This window comes from Procambarus clarkii, chromosome 11, assembly GCF_040958095.1.
Source record: "Procambarus clarkii isolate CNS0578487 chromosome 11, FALCON_Pclarkii_2.0, whole genome shotgun sequence".
Lineage (NCBI taxonomy): Eukaryota > Metazoa > Arthropoda > Malacostraca > Decapoda > Cambaridae > Procambarus > Procambarus clarkii.
In genome coordinates, this window is record NC_091160.1 from 48,765,094 (window position 1) to 48,789,880 (window position 24,787).

Here is a 24,787-nt window from a genome sequence, read left to right on the forward strand (position 1 = left end):
GTAGCTGAAATTTATAACTTTTTAGACACTCAACCCACCAGGAGACTCGAACACTGGCCAACAAGGTGGCAGTTGCATGCTGTATCCACTACGCTATACTTCAAAGCCATAAGAGAGGTAGGAATTCTGGGGTATTTAACCAACCAGAAATTCCAATCCTCTCCCAGGCGATGAGATAGTGTGGGACCTCGGATGCTCTTTCATCGGTTCCTGTTATATGGGAAAACTCAGTGCCAAATGCTTAATGCACAGACTACCCTATTCCAGTAGCTGAAGTTTATAACTTTTTAGACACTCAACCCACCAGGAGACTCGAACACTGGCCAACAAGGTGGCAGTTGCATGCTGTATCCACTACGCTATACTTCAAAGCCATAAGAGAGGTAGGAATTCTGGGGTATTTAACCAACCAGAAATTCCAATCCTCTCCCAGGCGATGAGATAGTGTGGGACCTCGGATGCTCTTTCATCGGTTCCTGTTATATGGGAAAACTCAGTGCCAAATGCTTAATGCACAGACTACCCTATTCCAGTAGCTGAAGTTTATAACTTTTTAGACACTCAACCCACCAGGAGACTCGAACACTGGCCAACAAGGTGGCAGTTGCATGCTGTATCCACTACGCTATACTTCAAAGCCATAAGAGAGGTAGGAATTCTGGGGTATTTAACCAACCAGAAATTCCAATCCTCTCCCAGGCGATGAGATAGTGTGGGACCTCGGATGCTCTTTCATCGGTTCCTGTTATATGGGAAAACTCAGTGCCAAATGCTTAATGCACAGACTACCCTATTCCAGTAGCTGAAGTTTATAACTTTTTAGACACTCAACCCACCAGGAGACTCGAACACTGGCCAACAAGGTGGCAGTTGCATGCTGTATCCACTACGCTATACTTCAAAGCCATAAGAGAGGTAGGAATTCTGGGGTATTTAACCAACCAGAAATTCCAATCCTCTCCCAGGCGATGAGATAGTGTGGGACCTCGGATGCTCTTTCATCGGTTCCTGTTATATGGGAAAACTCAGTGCCAAATGCTTAATGCACAGACTACCCTATTCCAGTAGCTGAAGTTTATAACTTTTTAGACACTCAACCCACCAGGAGACTCGAACACTGGCCAACAAGGTGGCAGTTGCATGCTGTATCCACTACGCTATACTTCAAAGCCATAAGAGAGGTAGGAATTCTGGGGTATTTAACCAACCAGAAATTCCAATCCTCTCCCAGGCGATGAGATAGTGTGGGACCTCGGATGCTCTTTCATCGGTTCCTGTTATATGGGAAAACTCAGTGCCAAATGCTTAATGCACAGACTACCCTATTCCAGTAGCTGAAGTTTATAACTTTTTAGACACTCAACCCACCAGGAGACTCGAACACTGGCCAACAAGGTGGCAGTTGCATGCTGTATCCACTACGCTATACTTCAAAGCCATAAGAGAGGTAGGAATTCTGGGGTATTTAACCAACCAGAAATTCCAATCCTCTCCCAGGCGATGAGATAGTGTGGGACCTCGGATGCTCTTTCATCGGTTCCTGTTATATGGGAAAACTCAGTGCCAAATGCTTAATGCACAGACTACCCTATTCCAGTAGCTGAAGTTTATAACTTTTTAGACACTCAACCCACCAGGAGACTCGAACACTGGCCAACAAGGTGGCAGTTGCATGCTGTATCCACTACGCTATACTTCAAAGCCATAAGAGAGGTAGGAATTCTGGGGTATTTAACCAACCAGAAATTCCAATCCTCTCCCAGGCGATGAGATAGTGTGGGACCTCGGATGCTCTTTCATCGGTTCCTGTTATATGGGAAAACTCAGTGCCAAATGCTTAATGCACAGACTACCCTATTCCAGTAGCTGAAGTTTATAACTTTTTAGACACTCAACCCACCAGGAGACTCGAACACTGGCCAACAAGGTGGCAGTTGCATGCTGTATCCACTACGCTATACTTCAAAGCCATAAGAGAGGTAGGAATTCTGGGGTATTTAACCAACCAGAAATTCCAATCCTCTCCCAGGCGATGAGATAGTGTGGGACCTCGGATGCTCTTTCATCGGTTCCTGTTATATGGGAAAACTCAGTGCCAAATGCTTAATGCACAGACTACCCTATTCCAGTAGCTGAAGTTTATAACTTTTTAGACACTCAACCCACCAGGAGACTCGAACACTGGCCAACAAGGTGGCAGTTGCATGCTGTATCCACTACGCTATACTTCAAAGCCATAAGAGAGGTAGGAATTCTGGGGTATTTAACCAACCAGAAATTCCAATCCTCTCCCAGGCGATGAGATAGTGTGGGACCTCGGATGCTCTTTCATCGGTTCCTGTTATATGGGAAAACTCAGTGCCAAATGCTTAATGCACAGACTACCCTATTCCAGTAGCTGAAGTTTATAACTTTTTAGACACTCAACCCACCAGGAGACTCGAACACTGGCCAACAAGGTGGCAGTTGCATGCTGTATCCACTACGCTATACTTCAAAGCCATAAGAGAGGTAGGAATTCTGGGGTATTTAACCAACCAGAAATTCCAATCCTCTCCCAGGCGATGAGATAGTGTGGGACCTCGGATGCTCTTTCATCGGTTCCTGTTATATGGGAAAACTCAGTGCCAAATGCTTAATGCACAGACTACCCTATTCCAGTAGCTGAAGTTTATAACTTTTTAGACACTCAACCCACCAGGAGACTCGAACACTGGCCAACAAGGTGGCAGTTGCATGCTGTATCCACTACGCTATACTTCAAAGCCATAAGAGAGGTAGGAATTCTGGGGTATTTAACCAACCAGAAATTCCAATCCTCTCCCAGGCGATGAGATAGTGTGGGACCTCGGATGCTCTTTCATCGGTTCCTGTTATATGGGAAAACTCAGTGCCAAATGCTTAATGCACAGACTACCCTATTCCAGTAGCTGAAGTTTATAACTTTTTAGACACTCAACCCACCAGGAGACTCGAACACTGGCCAACAAGGTGGCAGTTGCATGCTGTATCCACTACGCTATACTTCAAAGCCATAAGAGAGGTAGGAATTCTGGGGTATTTAACCAACCAGAAATTCCAATCCTCTCCCAGGCGATGAGATAGTGTGGGACCTCGGATGCTCTTTCATCGGTTCCTGTTATATGGGAAAACTCAGTGCCAAATGCTTAATGCACAGACTACCCTATTCCAGTAGCTGAAGTTTATAACTTTTTAGACACTCAACCCACCAGGAGACTCGAACACTGGCCAACAAGGTGGCAGTTGCATGCTGTATCCACTACGCTATACTTCCTACCTACCTCTCATAAGAGGTAGGTAGGAAGCCATAAGAGCGGTAGGAATAGCCATAAGAGAGGTAGGAATTCTACCTCTAAAGAGGTAGAATTCCTACCTCTCTTATGGCTTTGAAGTATAGCGTAGTGGATACAGCATGCAACTGCCACCTTGTTGGCCAGTGTTCGAGTCTCCTGGTGGGTTGAGTGTCTAAAAAGTTATAAACTTCAGCTACTGGAATAGGGTAGTCTGTGCATTAAGCATTTGGCACTGAGTTTTCCCATATAACAGGAACCGATGAAAGAGCATCCGAGGTCCCACACTATCTCATCGCCTGGGAGAGGATTGGAATTTCTGGTTGGTTAAATACCCCAGAATTCCTACCTCTCTTATGGCTTTGAAGTATAGCGTAGTGGATACAGCATGCAACTGCCACCTTGTTGGCCAGTGTTCGAGTCTCCTGGTGGGTTGAGTGTCTAAAAAGTTATAAACTTCAGCTACTGGAATAGGGTTGTCTGTGCATTAAGCATTTGGCACTGAGTTTTCCCATATAACAGGAACCGATGAAAGAGCATCCGAGGTCCCACACTATCTCATCGCCTGGGAGAGGATTGGAATTTCTGGTTGGTTAAATACCCCAGAATTCCTACCTCTCTTATGGCTTTGAAGTATAGCGTAGTGGATACAGCATGCAACTGCCACCTTGTTGGCCAGTGTTCGAGTCTCCTGGTGGGTTGAGTGTCTAAAAAGTTATAAACTTCAGCTACTGGAATAGGGTAGTCTGTGCATTAAGCATTTGGCACTGAGTTTTCCCATATAACAGGAACCGATGAAAGAGCATCCGAGGTCCCACACTATCTCATCGCCTGGGAGAGGATTGGAATTTCTGGTTGGTTAAATACCCCAGAATTCCTACCTCTCTTATGGCTTTGAAGTATAGCGTAGTGGATACAGCATGCAACTGCCACCTTGTTGGCCAGTGTTCGAGTCTCCTGGTGGGTTGAGTGTCTAAAAAGTTATAAACTTCAGCTACTGGAATAGGGTAGTCTGTGCATTAAGCATTTGGCACTGAGTTTTCCCATATAACAGGAACCGATGAAAGAGCATCCGAGGTCCCACACTATCTCATCGCCTGGGAGAGGATTGGAATTTCTGGTTGGTTAAATACCCCAGAATTCCTACCTCTCTTATGGCTTTGAAGTATAGCGTAGTGGATACAGCATGCAACTGCCACCTTGTTGGCCAGTGTTCGAGTCTCCTGGTGGGTTGAGTGTCTAAAAAGTTATAAACTTCAGCTACTGGAATAGGGTAGTCTGTGCATTAAGCATTTGGCACTGAGTTTTCCCATATAACAGGAACCGATGAAAGAGCATCCGAGGTCCCACACTATCTCATCGCCTGGGAGAGGATTGGAATTTCTGGTTGGTTAAATACCCCAGAATTCCTACCTCTCTTATGGCTTTGAAGTATAGCGTAGTGGATACAGCATGCAACTGCCACCTTGTTGGCCAGTGTTCGAGTCTCCTGGTGGGTTGAGTGTCTAAAAAGTTATAAACTTCAGCTACTGGAATAGGGTAGTCTGTGCATTAAGCATTTGGCACTGAGTTTTCCCATATAACAGGAACCGATGAAAGAGCATCCGAGGTCCCACACTATCTCATCGCCTGGGAGAGGATTGGAATTTCTGGTTGGTTAAATACCCCAGAATTCCTACCTCTCTTATGGCTTTGAAGTATAGCGTAGTGGATACAGCATGCAACTGCCACCTTGTTGGCCAGTGTTCGAGTCTCCTGGTGGGTTGAGTGTCTAAAAAGTTATAAACTTCAGCTACTGGAATAGGGTAGTCTGTGCATTAAGCATTTGGCACTGAGTTTTCCCATATAACAGGAACCGATGAAAGAGCATCCGAGGTCCCACACTATCTCATCGCCTGGGAGAGGATTGGAATTTCTGGTTGGTTAAATACCCCAGAATTCCTACCTCTCTTATGGCTTTGAAGTATAGCGTAGTGGATACAGCATGCAACTGCCACCTTGTTGGCCAGTGTTCGAGTCTCCTGGTGGGTTGAGTGTCTAAAAAGTTATAAACTTCAGCTACTGGAATAGGGTAGTCTGTGCATTAAGCATTTGGCACTGAGTTTTCCCATATAACAGGAACCGATGAAAGAGCATCCGAGGTCCCACACTATCTCATCGCCTGGGAGAGGATTGGAATTTCTGGTTGGTTAAATACCCCAGAATTCCTACCTCTCTTATGGCTTTGAAGTATAGCGTAGTGGATACAGCATGCAACTGCCACCTTGTTGGCCAGTGTTCGAGTCTCCTGGTGGGTTGAGTGTCTAAAAAGTTATAAACTTCAGCTACTGGAATAGGGTAGTCTGTGCATTAAGCATTTGGCACTGAGTTTTCCCATATAACAGGAACCGATGAAAGAGCATCCGAGGTCCCACACTATCTCATCGCCTGGGAGAGGATTGGAATTTCTGGTTGGTTAAATACCCCAGAATTCCTACCTCTCTTATGGCTTTGAAGTATAGCGTAGTGGATACAGCATGCAACTGCCACCTTGTTGGCCAGTGTTCGAGTCTCCTGGTGGGTTGAGTGTCTAAAAAGTTATAAACTTCAGCTACTGGAATAGGGTAGTCTGTGCATTAAGCATTTGGCACTGAGTTTTCCCATATAACAGGAACCGATGAAAGAGCATCCGAGGTCCCACACTATCTCATCGCCTGGGAGAGGATTGGAATTTCTGGTTGGTTAAATACCCCAGAATTCCTACCTCTCTTATGGCTTTGAAGTATAGCGTAGTGGATACAGCATGCAACTGCCACCTTGTTGGCCAGTGTTCGAGTCTCCTGGTGGGTTGAGTGTCTAAAAAGTTATAAACTTCAGCTACTGGAATAGGGTAGTCTGTGCATTAAGCATTTGGCACTGAGTTTTCCCATATAACAGGAACCGATGAAAGAGCATCCGAGGTCCCACACTATCTCATCGCCTGGGAGAGGATTGGAATTTCTGGTTGGTTAAATACCCCAGAATTCCTACCTCTCTTATGGCTTTGAAGTATAGCGTAGTGGATACAGCATGCAACTGCCACCTTGTTGGCCAGTGTTCGAGTCTCCTGGTGGGTTGAGTGTCTAAAAAGTTATAAACTTCAGCTACTGGAATAGGGTAGTCTGTGCATTAAGCATTTGGCACTGAGTTTTCCCATATAACAGGAACCGATGAAAGAGCATCCGAGGTCCCACACTATCTCATCGCCTGGGAGAGGATTGGAATTTCTGGTTGGTTAAATACCCCAGAATTCCTACCTCTCTTATGGCTTTGAAGTATAGCGTAGTGGATACAGCATGCAACTGCCACCTTGTTGGCCAGTGTTCGAGTCTCCTGGTGGGTTGAGTGTCTAAAAAGTTATAAACTTCAGCTACTGGAATAGGGTAGTCTGTGCATTAAGCATTTGGCACTGAGTTTTCCCATATAACAGGAACCGATGAAAGAGCATCCGAGGTCCCACACTATCTCATCGCCTGGGAGAGGATTGGAATTTCTGGTTGGTTAAATACCCCAGAATTCCTACCTCTCTTATGGCTTTGAAGTATAGCGTAGTGGATACAGCATGCAACTGCCACCTTGTTGGCCAGTGTTCGAGTCTCCTGGTGGGTTGAGTGTCTAAAAAGTTATAAACTTCAGCTACTGGAATAGGGTAGTCTGTGCATTAAGCATTTGGCACTGAGTTTTCCCATATAACAGGAACCGATGAAAGAGCATCCGAGGTCCCACACTATCTCATCGCCTGGGAGAGGATTGGAATTTCTGGTTGGTTAAATACCCCAGAATTCCTACCTCTCTTATGGCTTTGAAGTATAGCGTAGTGGATACAGCATGCAACTGCCACCTTGTTGGCCAGTGTTCGAGTCTCCTGGTGGGTTGAGTGTCTAAAAAGTTATAAACTTCAGCTACTGGAATAGGGTAGTCTGTGCATTAAGCATTTGGCACTGAGTTTTCCCATATAACAGGAACCGATGAAAGAGCATCCGAGGTCCCACACTATCTCATCGCCTGGGAGAGGATTGGAATTTCTGGTTGGTTAAATACCCCAGAATTCCTACCTCTCTTATGGCTTTGAAGTATAGCGTAGTGGATACAGCATGCAACTGCCACCTTGTTGGCCAGTGTTCGAGTCTCCTGGTGGGTTGAGTGTCTAAAAAGTTATAAACTTCAGCTACTGGAATAGGGTAGTCTGTGCATTAAGCATTTGGCACTGAGTTTTCCCATATAACAGGAACCGATGAAAGAGCATCCGAGGTCCCACACTATCTCATCGCCTGGGAGAGGATTGGAATTTCTGGTTGGTTAAATACCCCAGAATTCCTACCTCTCTTATGGCTTTGAAGTATAGCGTAGTGGATACAGCATGCAACTGCCACCTTGTTGGCCAGTGTTCGAGTCTCCTGGTGGGTTGAGTGTCTAAAAAGTTATAAACTTCAGCTACTGGAATAGGGTAGTCTGTGCATTAAGCATTTGGCACTGAGTTTTCCCATATAACAGGAACCGATGAAAGAGCATCCGAGGTCCCACACTATCTCATCGCCTGGGAGAGGATTGGAATTTCTGGTTGGTTAAATACCCCAGAATTCCTACCTCTCTTATGGCTTTGAAGTATAGCGTAGTGGATACAGCATGCAACTGCCACCTTGTTGGCCAGTGTTCGAGTCTCCTGGTGGGTTGAGTGTCTAAAAAGTTATAAACTTCAGCTACTGGAATAGGGTAGTCTGTGCATTAAGCATTTGGCACTGAGTTTTCCCATATAACAGGAACCGATGAAAGAGCATCCGAGGTCCCACACTATCTCATCGCCTGGGAGAGGATTGGAATTTCTGGTTGGTTAAATACCCCAGAATTCCTACCTCTCTTATGGCTTTGAAGTATAGCGTAGTGGATACAGCATGCAACTGCCACCTTGTTGGCCAGTGTTCGAGTCTCCTGGTGGGTTGAGTGTCTAAAAAGTTATAAACTTCAGCTACTGGAATAGGGTAGTCTGTGCATTAAGCATTTGGCACTGAGTTTTCCCATATAACAGGAACCGATGAAAGAGCATCCGAGGTCCCACACTATCTCATCGCCTGGGAGAGGATTGGAATTTCTGGTTGGTTAAATACCCCAGAATTCCTACCTCTCTTATGGCTTTGAAGTATAGCGTAGTGGATACAGCATGCAACTGCCACCTTGTTGGCCAGTGTTCGAGTCTCCTGGTGGGTTGAGTGTCTAAAAAGTTATAAACTTCAGCTACTGGAATAGGGTAGTCTGTGCATTATATATATATATATATATATATACATATATATATATATATATATATATATATATATATATATATATATATATATATATATATATATATATATATATATATATATATATATATATATATATATATATATATTGGTAGCAGTCTTTCTTGTAAATATATGTTGTTAAATATTACCGAAAAAGTAAGATTAATAATTCTAACACGAATTTTCTCAATAATTCTATGTTTCTTTTTACTGCCGATGGTAATTGAAAAATCAGTTCTCCAAAATTCCTTTTTTATTTCTAGTCTGACGCGACGCTTGAACGCGTTTCGTAATAACTTATTACATTTTCAAAGACTTTAGTTTACACACACACAACTTTAACCTGAAAACACTAAACAGAGTTTTACTTATGCTGACGCTAAACAGCTTGTCTTATATACTTGCATTTGGGTGAGGTGATATGTTGCAACAGTTTTGGATGTGGTGGACAAACTTTTGACCAACACAAGACAGAACACGGAACAATGGGTATTAAGCTTTAAATGATGATATTAAGGTCAACCTCTGTTGTTATAGTGAGTTGTAATCTCCTTAGTATAAATGCTACTGGAATTGTATAATCAGCTGACAAATTTAGATTTCTACTGGTATTGTTTAACTGCAGGCTTAGGTCTCCTCAGGTTTAATACTGGGTCTGAGATTATTTTGCCTCTTGCAGAATTTAACATGGTTATGCCCTGATATTTAGTAGGGCTATCAGGGAATTTTTGGTAGTAGTCTGCACCTACAAGGATTCCGAAGGCGGTGAGGTGATCAGGCTTAATTTGATTTGTCAATTTTATTCCTCTATTTCTCAGGAATTTGGCAGTAGCTCCCAGACCTTGCACTTGTAGGTCAGCTGGAATTTTGTCCACCACAATGGCTTGTACTTGACAGACGTAGCTGCCTAATCGTATTGATGGTTGTACCACCTGGTAGACTTGAGGTCCTGCATCTGTTAGAAACCCTGAAATACTGCGCGTCTTCTGGGTTGCAGGCCATAATTGTAGTTCATCTACCAACCATTTAGTGACAAATGTTTTCTGGGACCCTTGGTCAAACAACCCACGGGTATGGACCTTGACCCTCTTATTCTGTCTGGATGGTAATTTGGGCAGTAGGCAAAGTCGCATTACCTTTGGACTTTGCTGATTGGACATTAATTGTCTGTCGCACCTTGCAGTACTGTACTGTGATGGAAATGTTATCTTCCACCTTGGGTCTGGAATGCGTTAATTCCGTATGTCTGCACAGTGCTGCATGGTGCTTATCTCTTCTACACCTGTTGCAGGTGTAGAATTGAGTCTCACAATAGTTTGTGTTGTGTGATTTGAGACACCTTGCGCATTTCCCCACTTCCTGGAGTCGCTTAATATGAGAGTCTCTATCAGGATAATTGATGCAATGGTATGTTGAATGTTTCATTTTGCAGAACATACATGTCCCCCAGCCTACTGCACTCTTGGGAGTTACCGGTTTGGGTGAACTAATAACAGTAGACTTGGAGGAATCCGCTACATAAGTGCCCTCACTGTCAGATCTTCTTCAACTAGATGTGGAAGTAATTGGTTAATGTTTATTTGGGTTATTTGTTTTACCTTTTAATTTACTATTATTTTCTATTTCTGAAGGTTGGCAAGAGGCTTTAACTTCCTCATTTGCACGTCGTTTGTTTATGACAGAACGCAAACCTTCAGTGATGTCCTGTACTGTCTGAATGGTGCTATATTGATGTGTGTGTAATTCATTTAGTATATCGCTGGACAGTTTTCGTAGAATGACTACTTTGGTCATCCACTCTGCAGTGGTTATGTCAACCTTATGACTGAATGTCATTAGTAGTGACTCAAATTCCATGCTGAAGGATTGTAATGAGTCAGCAGTCTGATCAGGTTGAGGTATGTCCAAGAATTGAAGTACCAGAAGTATGACAGTTTTCTCATTCCCAGCATTATCCCTAGGAAGCTGGACAGGGAAATTAGTGTTGTCGCTATTTTGATTTACATTTTCTACGTCTGGTTCAGCTTCACCATTAATTTCAGTTTGGAGGCATGTTAACGTAATTGCCTCAGGTATTGGGTTTTCAGAATTCACAGAGACTGTGGATAAATTATCCGAGAACTGTTCAATTTCTGGTGGTATAATATTGGATGATGCTGACCTAGGTGAGGCTTTATTCTCCTTGATTAACTCGATGAAAGAATCTAATCTGGCTTGGAATTTATTCTTAAAGGGAGCCAGATCATCCATAATATTATCTATTTTATCTGATGTACTGACTGCTTGCTCTGAAGCAATAATCCTGTGTAAGTGCTCCAACCTGGCTTGAGTTTCATATTGTGCTAGGTCAGACAGGAATGGTTTCATATCTTCAACTATTATGTCGTCGTCGTGGACCTGATTTAGGTAAGTTTTCCTATTTATTTTTAATACATGCAATTGGGATTGAATCTGTAATAATGGGATTTTCAAACGACGATAATTAACTAGAGGCTCGAGCATATAACAACTTTTTATATTGGCCGAGATCTCTTGTCAGTTGACGTTTACGTGCAGCTAAAACACGTTTTGCTTTATGAGGATAAGTCATGGTGACTTGTTAATTGGATATGGTATTACATTATTGGCTCATACATGGTGAGCAAGCACTGCTGAAGTAGCCTAGGGTAAAATTCACTAGGCTATAATCCTACCTCTTCTAGAGGTTAGCACTTAAAATTAGTACACATTATATATATCCTTCTGAGGTCCATGCTGGTGAAAGTCCTGAACCTGCCATTGGACGACTCTCAGTGGGAGCAAGCAACCCTTCCTGTAAGACTCGGCGCCCTTGGTGTCCGCACAGCCTCCCAAAATGCTCTACCAGCCTTCCTTTCCTCCTCCCACGTATTCCACGACCTCGTCAGAGATATCTTACCTGCATCCATGGGAGATACAGCAGGAATACACGATCCTGCTTTCATTGAATGTTCAAATCAGTGGAATGTTCTTGCAGCCCCAGACACCATTATAGAGCCAACAAAACAACACAAACAGTCCGGCTGGGACCACCCTCTAGTGGAAAAAGTAGCTGATGCCATGCTCAGCGCCGCAACATCAGACAAGGAGAAAGCCCGCCTCAGAGGAGTGTGTGCCCCCATGCAGAAGACTTCCTCCTGGCAGTACCCATGTCAGCAATGGGCACGGGCCTAGATCCAGAATCTCTTCGTGTAGCAGTGGCCCTCCGCCTTGGTGCCCCAATTCACACTGAATACAAGTGTATTTGCAACAGGGTGGAAGCAGACCAATACGGACTGCATGGGTTGCATTGTGGAAGCACAAAGGGCTGGCAAGCAAGACACAACGAGGTCAATGACATCATCAAGAGAAGCCTTGTCTCAGCTAGGTGCCCAGCGGAGAGAGAACCTCGCATCTCTGGGGTCCAAAACCCAGATTTCCCCGCACTTCGCCCTGATGGCATCACCATATACTCATGGAAGGAGGGTAGACAGTTGGTGTGGGACTACACATGTGTATCCACCCTGGCTGACACCTATGTACACTTCGGAGCTGATCAAGCAGGTGGGGCGGCCAACCACAGGGAAACAGCAAAATCAATCAAGTACAGGCGACTGGAAGGTCAATACCTCTGTGTTCCCATAGCGTCTGAGACGCATGGCCCCTGGGGCAAGAGTGCCTTGGGATTTCTCAAGGAATTGAGTTCCAAGCTCATTGACGTCACCAGAGACCCAAGGGCTTCCAGTTTTTTGTTTCAGCGTCTCAGTGTGGCGATCCAGAGGGGAAATGCTTGCTGCGTCCTCGGTTCCTGTCCGGAAGCGAAGGAGCTTCAAGAGATCCATAACCTTTAGGCATTTGCCTTGTATGTTTTGTAACCTTTAAATAAATACACAATAAAAAAAAATATATATATATATATATATATATATATATATATATATATATATATATATATATATATATATATATTCCTCCGTGGTCTGACATTGTCACATTGTTAATCACGTGTTTATTTTCGTGATATACACACACACACACACACACACATATATATATATATATATATATATATATATATATATATATATATATATATATATATATATATATATATATATATATTTATATATATATATATATATATATTAGTATATTTTGGTAGCAGTCTTTCCTGTAGACATATATTATTAAATATGACCGAAAAAGTAAGATTAATAATTCTAACACGAATTTTCTCAATCTTTCGTACATTTCGTTTCACTGTTGGAGGTAAATCAAAAATCAATCTCTCCAAAATTCATTTTTATTTCTAGTCTGACGCGACACGAGCGCGTTTCGTAAAACTTATTACATTTTCAAAGACTTTAGTTCACAAATACACAACTGAATAGAACTGACGCATCTCCGATTTTATATCTACATTTGAGTGAGGTGGAAGGGGTGATGTGGCATTAACACAAGACAGAACAAGATGTGGTATTAATAGGGTATTAATTTCATCAACACAAGACAGAACAAGAGTATTAATAGGGTATTAATTTCATCAACACAAGACAGAACACGAAACAATGGATATTGAATAGAAGTGTTTGTAGAAAGCTTGGAGCCCTGTTGCTTATGCAACAGGGCTCCATTAAGGAACATATAATCTCTTCCCACAACCAAACCATCGCCAGAGAAATCCTAGTAAACAACACAGAAATCATCGATAGATACAGCGATAGCAGGCGGCTTGACGTTTGCGAGGCACTACACATCAAGAAGTCAACACCAGCAATCAACAGCCAATTATTGCCCAACTATATTCTACCCACCTCAAGACTCCGCTCCAATATAGAAGCATCAAGAAATATGGACCAATAGGCTTTCTACAAACACTTCTATTCAATATCCATTGTTTCGTGTTCTGTCTTGTGTTGATGAAATTAATACCCTATTAATACTCTTGTTCTGTCTTGTGTTGAAGAAATTAATACCCTATTAATACCACATCTTGTTCTGTCTTGTGTTAATGCCACATCACCCCTTCCACCTCACTCAAATATAGATATAAAATCGGAGATGCGTAAGTTCTATTCCACCACTTGGTCCGGGAGACATCTCCCGTCACGCAGGGTGCAGTCGCGCCTCCACAGATCTCCAGTATCATCTATTGATACTGGTGATGGCTCAAAAGGGCTACCATTTACGAGCTAATCATGCCCGTGCCACCGTTTGGGTGGCTTCATCTTCATCTTAACACATTCACAAGGGAGACATCTCCCGTCACGCAGGGTGCAGTCGCGCCTCCACAGATCTCCAGTATCATCTATTGATACTGGTGATGGCTCAAAAGGGCCACCACTTACGAGCTATTCATGCCCGTGCCACCTTTTGGGTGGCTTCATCTTCATCTTAACACATTCACAAAGGAGACATCTCCCGTCACGCAGGGTGCATTCGCACCTCCACAGATCTCCAGTATCAGCTCTTGATACTGGTAATGGCTCAAAAGGGCCACCACTTACGGGCTATTCATGCCCGTGCCACCTTTTGGGTGGCTTAATCTTTATCAATCAATCAGTTCTATTCAGTTGTGTATTTGTGAACTAAAGTCTTTGAAAATGAAATAAGTTTTACGAAACGCGCTCGTGTCGCGTCAGACTAGAAATAAAAATGAATTTTGGAGAGATTGATTTTTGATTTACCTCCAACAGTGAAACGAAATGTACGAAAGATTGAGAAAATTCGTGTTAGAATTATTAATCTTACTTTTTCGGTCATATTTAATAATATATATATATATATATATATATATATATATATATATATATATATATATATATATATATATATATATATATATATATATATATATATATATATATATATATATATATATATATATATATATATATATATATATATATATATATGCGAACAAGCCTGAATGGTCCCCAGGACAATATGCAACTGAAAACTCACACCCCAGAAGTGACTCGAACCCATACTCCCAGGAGCCACGCAACTGGTATGTACAAGACGCCTTAATCCACTTGACCATCACGACCGGACAAAATGAGGTGATAGCCGAGGCTATTTGAGCCACCCCACCGCCGGCACTCGGATAGTAATCTTGGGCATAGCATTTTACCAAATCACCTCATTCTTTGGGGCACACGTGAGGAACACAAATGCGAACAAGCCTGAATGGTCCCCAGGACAATATGCAACTGAAAACTCACACCCCAGAAGTGACTCGAACCCATACTCCCAGGAGCCACGCAACTGGTATGTACAAGACGCCTTAATCCACTTGACCATCACGACCGGACAAAATGAGGTGATAGCCGAGGCTATTTGAACCACCCCACCGCCGGCACTCGGATAGTAATCTTGGGCATAGCATTTTACCAAATCACCTCATTCTTTGGGGCACACGTGAGGAACACAAATGCGAACAAGCCTGAATGGTCCCCAGGACAATATGCAACTGAAAACTCACACCCCAGAAGTGACTCGAACCCATACTCCCAGGAGCCACGCAACTGGTATGTACAAGACGCCTTAATCCACTTGACCATCACGACCGGACAAAATGAGGTGATAGCCGAGGCTATTTGAACCACCCCACCGCCGGCACTCGGATAGTAATCTTGGGCATAGCATTTTACCAAATCACCTCATTCTTTGGGGCACACGTGAGGAACACAAATGCGAACAAGCCTGAATGGTCCCCAGGACAATATGCAACTGAAAACTCACACCCCAGAAGTGACTCGAACCCATACTCCCAGGAGCCACGCAACTGGTATGTACAAGACGCCTTAATCCACTTGACCATCACGACCGGACAAAATGAGGTGATAGCCGAGGCTATTTGAACCACCCCACCGCCGGCACTCGGATAGTAATCTTGGGCATAGCATTTTACCAAATCACCTCATTCTTTGGGGCACACGTGAGGAACACAAATGCGAACAAGCCTGAATGGTCCCCAGGACAATATGCAACTGAAAACTCACACCCCAGAAGTGACTCGAACCCATACTCCCAGGAGCCACGCAACTGGTATGTACAAGACGCCTTAATCCACTTGACCATCACGACCGGACAAAATGAGGTGATAGCCGAGGCTATTTGAACCACCCCACCGCCGGCACTCGGATAGTAATCTTGGGCATAGCATTTTACCAAATCACCTCATTCTTTGGGGCACACGTGAGGAACACAAATGCGAACAAGCCTGAATGGTCACCAGGACAATATGCAACTGAAAACTCACACCCCAGAAGTGACTCGAACCCATACTCCCAGGAGCCACGCAACTGGTATGTACAAGACGCCTTAATCCACTTGACCATCACGACCGGACAAAATGAGGTGATAGCCGAGGCTATTTGAACCACCCCACCGCCGGCACTCGGATAGTAATCTTGGGCATAGCATTTTACCAAATCACCTCATTCTTTGGGGCACACGTGAGGAACACAAATGCGAACAAGCCTGAATGGTCCCCAGGACAATATGCAACTGAAAACTCACACCCCAGAAGTGACTCGAACCCATACTCCCAGGAGCCACGCAACTGGTATGTACATGACGCCTTAATCCACTTGACCATCACGACCGGACAAAATGAGGTGATAGCCGAGGCTATTTGAACCACCCCACCGCCGGCACTCGGATAGTAATATTGGGCATAGCATTTTACCAAATCACCTCATTCTTTGGGGCACACGTGAGGAACACAAATGCGAACAAGCCTGAATGGTCCCCAGGACAATATGCAACTGAAAACTCACACCCCAGAAGTGACTCGAACCCATACTCTCAGGAGCCACGCAACTGGTATGTACAAGACACCTTAATCCACTTGACCATCACGACCGGACAAAATGAGGTGATAGCCGAGGCTATTTGAACCACCCCACCGCCGGCACTCGGATAGTAATCTTGGGCATAGCATTTTACCAAATCACCTCATTCTTTGGGGCACACGTGAGGAACACAAATGCGAACAAGCCTGAATGGTCCCCAGGACAATATGCAACTGAAAACTCACACCCCAGAAGTGACTCGAACCCATACTCCCAGGAGCCACGCAACTGGTATGTACAAGACGCCTTAATCCACTTGACCATCACGACCGGACAAAATGAGGTGATAGCCGAGGCTATTTGAACCACCCCACCGCTGGCACTCGGATAGTAATCTTGGGCATAGCATTTTACCAAATCACCTCATTCTTTGGGGCACACGTGAGGAACACAAATGCGAACAAGCCTGAATGGTCCCCAGGACAATATGCAACTGAAAACTCACACCCCAGAAGTGACTCGAACCCATACTCCCAGGAGCCACGCAACTGGTATGTACAAGACGCCTTAATCCACTTGACCATCACGACCGGACAAAATGAGGTGATAGCCGAGGCTATTTGAACCACCCCACCGCCGGCACTCGGATAGTAATCTTGGGCATAGCATTTTACCAAATCACCTCATTCTTTGGGGCACACGTGAGGAACACAAATGCGAGCAAGCCTGAATGGTCCCCAGGACAATATGCAACTGAAAACTCACACCCCAGAAGTGACTCGAACCCATACTCCCAGGAGCCACGCAACTGGTATGTACAAGACGCCTTAATCCACTTGACCATCACGACCGGACAAAATGAGGTGATAGCCGAGGCTATTTGAACCACCCCACCGCCGGCACTCGGATAGTAATCTTGGGCATAGCATTTTACCAAATCACCTCATTCTTTGGGGCACACGTGAGGAACACAAATGCGAACAAGCCTGAATGGTACCCAGGACAATATGCAACTGAAAACTCACACCCCAGAAGTGACTCGAACCCATACTCCCAGGAGCCACGCAACTGGTATGTACAAGACGCCTTAATCCACTTGACCATCACGACCGGACAAAATGAGGTGATAGCCGAGGCTATTTGAACCACCCCACCGCCGGCACTCGGATAGTAATCTTGGGCATAGCATTTTACCAAATCACCTCATTCTTTGGGGCACACGAGAGGAACACAAATGCGAACAAGCCTGAATGGTCCCCAGGACAATATGCAACTGAAAACTCACACCCCAGAAGTGACTCGAACCCATACTCCCAGGAGCCACGCAACTGGTATGTACAAGACGCCTTAATCCACTTGACCATCACGACCTGACAAAATGAGGTGATAGCCGAGGCTATTTGAACCACCCCACCGCCGGCACTCGGATAGTAATCTTGGGCATAGCATTTTACCAAATCACCTCATTCTTTGGGGCACACGTGAGGAACACAAATGCGAACAAGCCTGAATGGTCCCCAGGACAATATGCAACTGAAAACTCACACCCCAGAAGTGACTCGAACCCATACTCCCAGGAGCCACGCAACTGGTATGTACAAGACGCCTTAATCCACTTGACCATCACGACCGGACAAAATGAGGTGATAGCCGAGGCTATTTGAACCACCCCACCGCCGGCACTCGGATAGTAATCTTGGGCATAGCATTTTACCAAATCACCTCATTCTTTGGGGCACACGTGAGGAACACAAATGCGAACAAGCCTGAATGGTCCCCAGGACAATATGCAACTGAAAACTCACACCCCAGAAGTGACTCGAACCCATACTCCCAGGAGCCACGCAACTGGTATGTACAAGACGCCTTAATCCACTTGACCATCACGACCGGACAAAATGAGGTGATAGCCGAGGCTATTTGAACCACCCCACCGCTGGCACTCGGATAGTAATCTTGGCCATAGCATTTTACCAAATCACCTCATTCTTTGGGGCACACGTGAGGAACACAAATGCGAACAAGCCTGAATGGTCCCCAGGACAATATGCAACTGAAAACTCACACCCCAGAAGTGACTCGAACCCATACTCCCAGGAGCCACGCAACTGGTATGTACAAGACGCCTTAATCCACTTGACCATCACGACCTGACAAAATGAGGTGATAGCCGAGGCTATTTGAACCACCCCACCGCCGGCACTCGGATAGTAATCTTGGGCATAGCATTTTACCAAATCACCTCATTCTTTGGGGCACACGTGAGGAACACAAATGCGAACAAGCCTGAATGGTCCCCAGGACAATATGCAACTGAAAACTCACACCCCAGAAGTGACTCGAACCCATACTCCCAGGAGCCACGCAACTGGTATGTACAAGACGCCTTAATCCACTTGACCATCACGACCGGACAAAATGAGGTGATAGCCGAGGCTATTTGAACCACCCCACCGCCGGCACTCGGATAGTAATCTTGGGCATAGCATTTTACCAAATCACCTCATTCTTTGGGGCACACGTGAGGAACACAAATGCGAACAAGCCTGAATGGTCCCCAGGACAATATGCAACTGAAAACTCACACCCCAGAAGTGACTCGAACCCATACTCCCAGGAGCCACGCAACTGGTATGTACAAGACGCCTTAATCCACTTGACCATCACGACCGGACAAAATGAGGAGATAGCCGAGGCTATTTGAACCACCCCACCGCCGGCACTCGGATAGTAATCTTGGGCATAGCATTTTACCAAATCACCTCATTCTTTGGGGCACACGTGAGGAACACAAATGCGAACAAGCCTGAATGGTCCCCAGGACAATATGCAACTGAAAACTCACACCCCAGAAGTGACTCGAACCCATACTCCCAGGAGCCACGCAACTGGTATGTACAAGACGCCTTAATCCACTTGACCATCACGACCGGACAAAATGAGGTGATAGCCGAGGCTATTTGAACCACCTCACCGCCGGCACTCGGATAGTAATCTTGGGCATAGCATTTTACCAAATCACCTCATTCTTTGGGGCACACGTGAGGAACACAAATGCGAACAAGCCTGAATGGTCCCCAGGACAATATGCAACTGAAAACTCACACCCCAGAAGTGACTCGAACCCATACTCCCAGGAGCCACGCAACTGGTATGTACAAGACGCCTTAATCCACTTGACCATCACGACCGGACAAAATGAGGTGATAGCCGAGGCTATTTGAACCACCCCACCGCCGGCACTCGGATAGTAATCTTGGGCATAGCATTTTACCAAATCACCTCATTCTTTGGGGCACACGTGAGGAACACAAATGTGAACAAGCCTGAATGGTCCCCAGGACAATATGCAACTGAAAACTCACACCCCAGAAGTGACTCGAACCCATACTCCCAGGAGCCACGCAACTGGTATGTACAAGACGCCTTAATCCACTTGACCATCACGACCGGACAAAATGAGGTGATAGCCGAGGCTATTTGAACCACCCCACCGCCGGCACTCGGATAGTAATCTTGGGCATAGCATTTTACCAAATCACCTCATTCTTTGGGGCACACGTGAGGAACACAAATGCGAACAAGCCTGAATGGTCCCCAGGACAATATGCAACTGAAAACTCACACCCCAGAAGTGACTCGAACCCATACTCCCAGGAGCCACGCAACTGGTATGTACAAGACGCCTTAATCCACTTGACCATCACGACCGGACAAAATGAGGTGATAGCCGAGGCTATTTGAACCACCCCACCGCCGGCACTCGGATAGTAATCTTGGGCATAGCATTTTACCAAATCACCTCATTCTTTGGGGCACACGTGAGGAACACAAATGCGAACAAGCCTGAATGGTCCCCAGGACAATATGCAACTGAAAACTCACACCCCAGAAGTGACTCGAACCCATTCTCCCAGGAGCCACGCAACTGGTATGTACAAGATGCCTTAATCCACTTGACCATCACGACCGGACAAAATGAGGTGATAGCCGAGGCTATTTGAACCACCCCACCGCCGGCACTCGGATAGTAATCTTGGGCATAGCATTTTACCAAATCACCTCATTCTTTGGGGCACACGTGAGGAACACAAATGCGAACAAGCCTGAATGGTCCCCAGGACAATATGCAACTGAAAACTCACACCCCAGAAGTGACTCGAACCCATACTCCCAGGAGCCACGCAACTGGTATGTACAAGACGCCTTAATCCACTTGACCATCACGACCGGACAAAATGAGGTGATAGCCAAGGCTATTTGAACCACCCCACCGCCGGCACTCGGATAGTAATCTTGGGCATAGCATTTTACCAAATCGCCTCATTCTTTGGGGCACACGTGAGGAACACAAATGCGAACAAGCCTGAATGGTCCCCAGGACAATATGCAACTGAAAACTCACACCCCAGAAGTGACTCGAACCCATACTCCCAGGAGCCACGCAACTGGTATGTACAAGACGCCTTAATCCACTTGACCATCACGACCGGACAAAATGAGGTGATAGCCGAGGCTATTTGAACCACCCCACCGCCGGCACTCGGATAGTAATCTTGGGCATAGCATTTTACCAAATCACCTCATTCTTTGGGGCACACGTGAGGAACACAAATGCGAACAAGCCTGAATGGTCCCCAGGACAATATGCAACTGAAAACTCACACCCCAGAAGTGACTCGAACCCATATTCCCAGGAGCCACGCAACTGGTATGTACAAGACGCCTTAATCCACTTGACCATCACGACCGGACAAAATGAGGTGATAGCCGAGGCTATTTGAACCACCCCACCGCCGGCACTCGGATAGTAATCTTGGGCATAGCATTTTACCAAATCACCTCATTCTTTGGGGCACACGTGAGGAACACAAATGCGAACAAGCCTGAATGGTCCCCAGGACAATATGCAACTGAAAACTCACACCCCAGAAGTGACTCGAACCCATATTCCCAGGAGCCACGCAACTGGTATGTACAAGACGCCTTAATCCACTTGACCATCACGACCGGACAAAATGAGGTGATAGCCGAGGCTATTTGAACCACCCCACCGCCGGCACTCGGATAGTAATCTTGGGCATAGCATTTTACCAAATCACCTCATTCTTTGGGGCACACGTGAGGAATACAAATGCGAACAAGCCTGAATGGTCCCCAGGACAACATGCAACTGAAAACTCACACCCCAGAAGTGACTCGAACCCATACTCCCAGGAGCCACGCAACTGGTATGTACAAGACGCCTTAATCCACTTGACCATCACGACCGGACAAAATGAGGTGATAGCCGAGGCTATTTGAACCACCCCACCGCCGGCACTCGGATAGTAATCTTGGGCATAGCATTTTACCAAATCACCTCATTCTTTGGGGCACACGTGAGGAACACAAATGCGAACAAGCCTGAATGGTTCCCAGGACAATATGCAACTGAAAACTCACACCCCAGAAGTGACTCGAACCCATACTCCCAGGAGCCACGCAACTGGTATGTACAAGACGCCTTAATCCACTTGACCATCACGACCGGACAAAATGAGGTGATAGCCGAGGCTATTTGAACCACAAATATATATATATATATATATATATATATATATATATATATATATATATATATATATATATATATATATATATATATATATATATATATATATATATATATATATATATATATATATATATATATATATATATATATATATATATATATATATATATATATATATATATATTTATAATCATACACACACAAATGATTTGAGGTATATTCCAGTGTCAATGGAAGTATCATTAGGTTAGCTCCTCAACTATCATCTTAGGTTGACATAGACACTAATTAATCACTCAAAGGTGCAATGATTATAAGTAAATTATTATATATGTTCACAACTCATCTCGAGCTGGTATTAATTACACCCAAAATAGGGTCTGCACCATTAATTAATGGTGCTAGGTTGTTCAATATAGTACAACTGGACTATGGTAATAAATGCGACTAGGATGAACAATAATTAGTTCAACTAGTCAATGTAAATATGGGACTAGGTTATCAATAAACACTAGTCATTGTAAATATCCTACCCTGTTGTGGGTTGGCAAGTAGTAAATATTGTATTTATTTATTTATTTATATACAAGAAGGTACATTGGGTTTATGAGAATACATAGCATGGTAATTTACAATCTTGTAAAGCCACTAGTACGCGCATCTTTTCGGGCAGGTCCTTAATCTAACAGACAATTTTAAGTAGGTAAATTCTAGAGGTATTAATAAAATGATAACAGATACATTGCAAGAAAGAAAAAATATGAGATGAGAAAGATTAGTAGGTATATTAAAGCACATTGGTATATTAAAACTCTGATTGATTGCATTGACAGCTTAATTGGTAATTTAAACGAACTAATAGGCACCATACAGCAAATTGAAAGCACATATAAAAATACAGCAATAATCACAATGGTAAAGTTCTTTGAATTGGGTACATGAAGATTGGGAAATTGGGTAACACTAGATGCAGTGCAATTTTAAAGCAACAAGGTAGAAAACTTTGAAGATAAAATTAGGTACTTTTTAGTTTTGTTTTTGAATGACGCAAAAGTTGGATAGCTTTTCAATTCATTAGGGAGTGAGTTCCATAGACTGGGTCCGTTTAATTGCATAGAGTGTTTGGACAGATTAAGTCTGACTCTGGGGATATCAAAGATATATTTATTTTTGGTGTGGTGATAATGGGTCCTATTACATCTGCCCAGGGAGAGTTTCAGAGCAGGATTTGCATTCAAGAACAGGGTTTTGTAAATGTAGTTGACAGAAGAGAATGTGTGGAGTGAGATTATGTTTAGCATGTTTAGGGAGTTAAACAAGGGGGCTGAGTGTTGTCTGAAAGCAGAATTTGTTATTATTCTGATAGCAGATTTTTGCTGGGTGATGATGGACCTGAGGTGGTTTACAGTGCTTGAATTCCATGCACAAATACCATTATTAAGATCGTGATAGATTAGTGCATAATATAGTGAGATGAGAGCAGAGTTAGGTACATAATATCTGATTTTTGAGAGTATACCAACTGTTTTAGATACTTTCTTAGTTATGTGTTGTATGTGGGTGCTGAAGTTTAGTCTCTTGTCTAGGAATAGGTCAAGAAACTTTCCATCATTTTTACTACTAATGTTAACATTGTCTATCTGAAGCTGAATTACATATGTTGATTTGCTTCCAAATAAGATGTAGTAGGTCTTTTCTATGTTAAGTGTTAGTTTCTTGGTTGACATCCATAAGTGGACTTTTTTTTAGTTCATTATTAACAACATTATTTAGCGTATGTGGGTTGGGGTTAGAGTAGATGAGGGTAGTATCATCAGCAAACAATATAGGTTTCAGAATGTTAGTGACATTAGGCAGATCATTGATGTATATAAGAAATAGAAGAAGTCCCAAAATGCTGCCCTGTGGCATTCCAACGGTTATTGGTAGAGTGGGAGTGGTTATATCAATGATGGCTACACATTGGAGTCTATCACTAAGATAGGATTGGATATAGTCCAGGGCAAGGCCTCGGATTCCATAATGATGGAGTTTACATAAGAGGTAGTTGTGATTAACAGAATCAAAGCCCTTTCCTCAGGTCAATGAAGAGTCCAATCGCAAACTCATTTTTGTCAAGGGCTGAGTAGATTATATCAAGGAGACTAATAATTGCATCGTTGGTACTCTTTTGGGAGCGGAAGCCAAACTGACAGGGGCTAAGAATGTCGAATTTTACGAGGTAGGAGTAGAACTGTTTGTTGATAATTTTCTCAAATATTTTCGATAGTATGGATAAGTTTGATATAGGTCTATAAATGTTTATGTCTGCCGGATTGCCTCCTTTATAAACTGGCGTTACTCTTGTTTTTTTAAAGATATCAGGGAAGGTATGACACTCTAGGGATTTGTTGAACAGCAGAGCTATGGGCGGCGCAAGGGCGTGGGAGGCCCTCTTGTATACAATGGATGAGATTTCACTGATGTTCCCAACGTAGGTTTTTAGTGAGTGTATGATGGACACAACATCTGTCGGGCTGACTGGTGAAAGGAGAAGAGAGTTTGGATAGCTGCCTGAGAGATATGTGTTTGTGTCTGTGGGATTTTACTGGCAAGGTTAGCACCAACCTATGAAAAGAAGCTATTAAATTCAATTACCATTTCTAAATCATTTGACGGTGTAAGGCCATCCTTAGAGAGTGTTATCTGCTTGTGGGAGTGTTGTTTAGTTCCTAGGATATTACAGATGGTTTTCCATGTGCTTTTCATGTTGCCTTTTGCTTCTTTGAATCTAGTCTCATAATATGAAAGTTTAGCTTTTCTTATGATACTGGTAAGCACTGA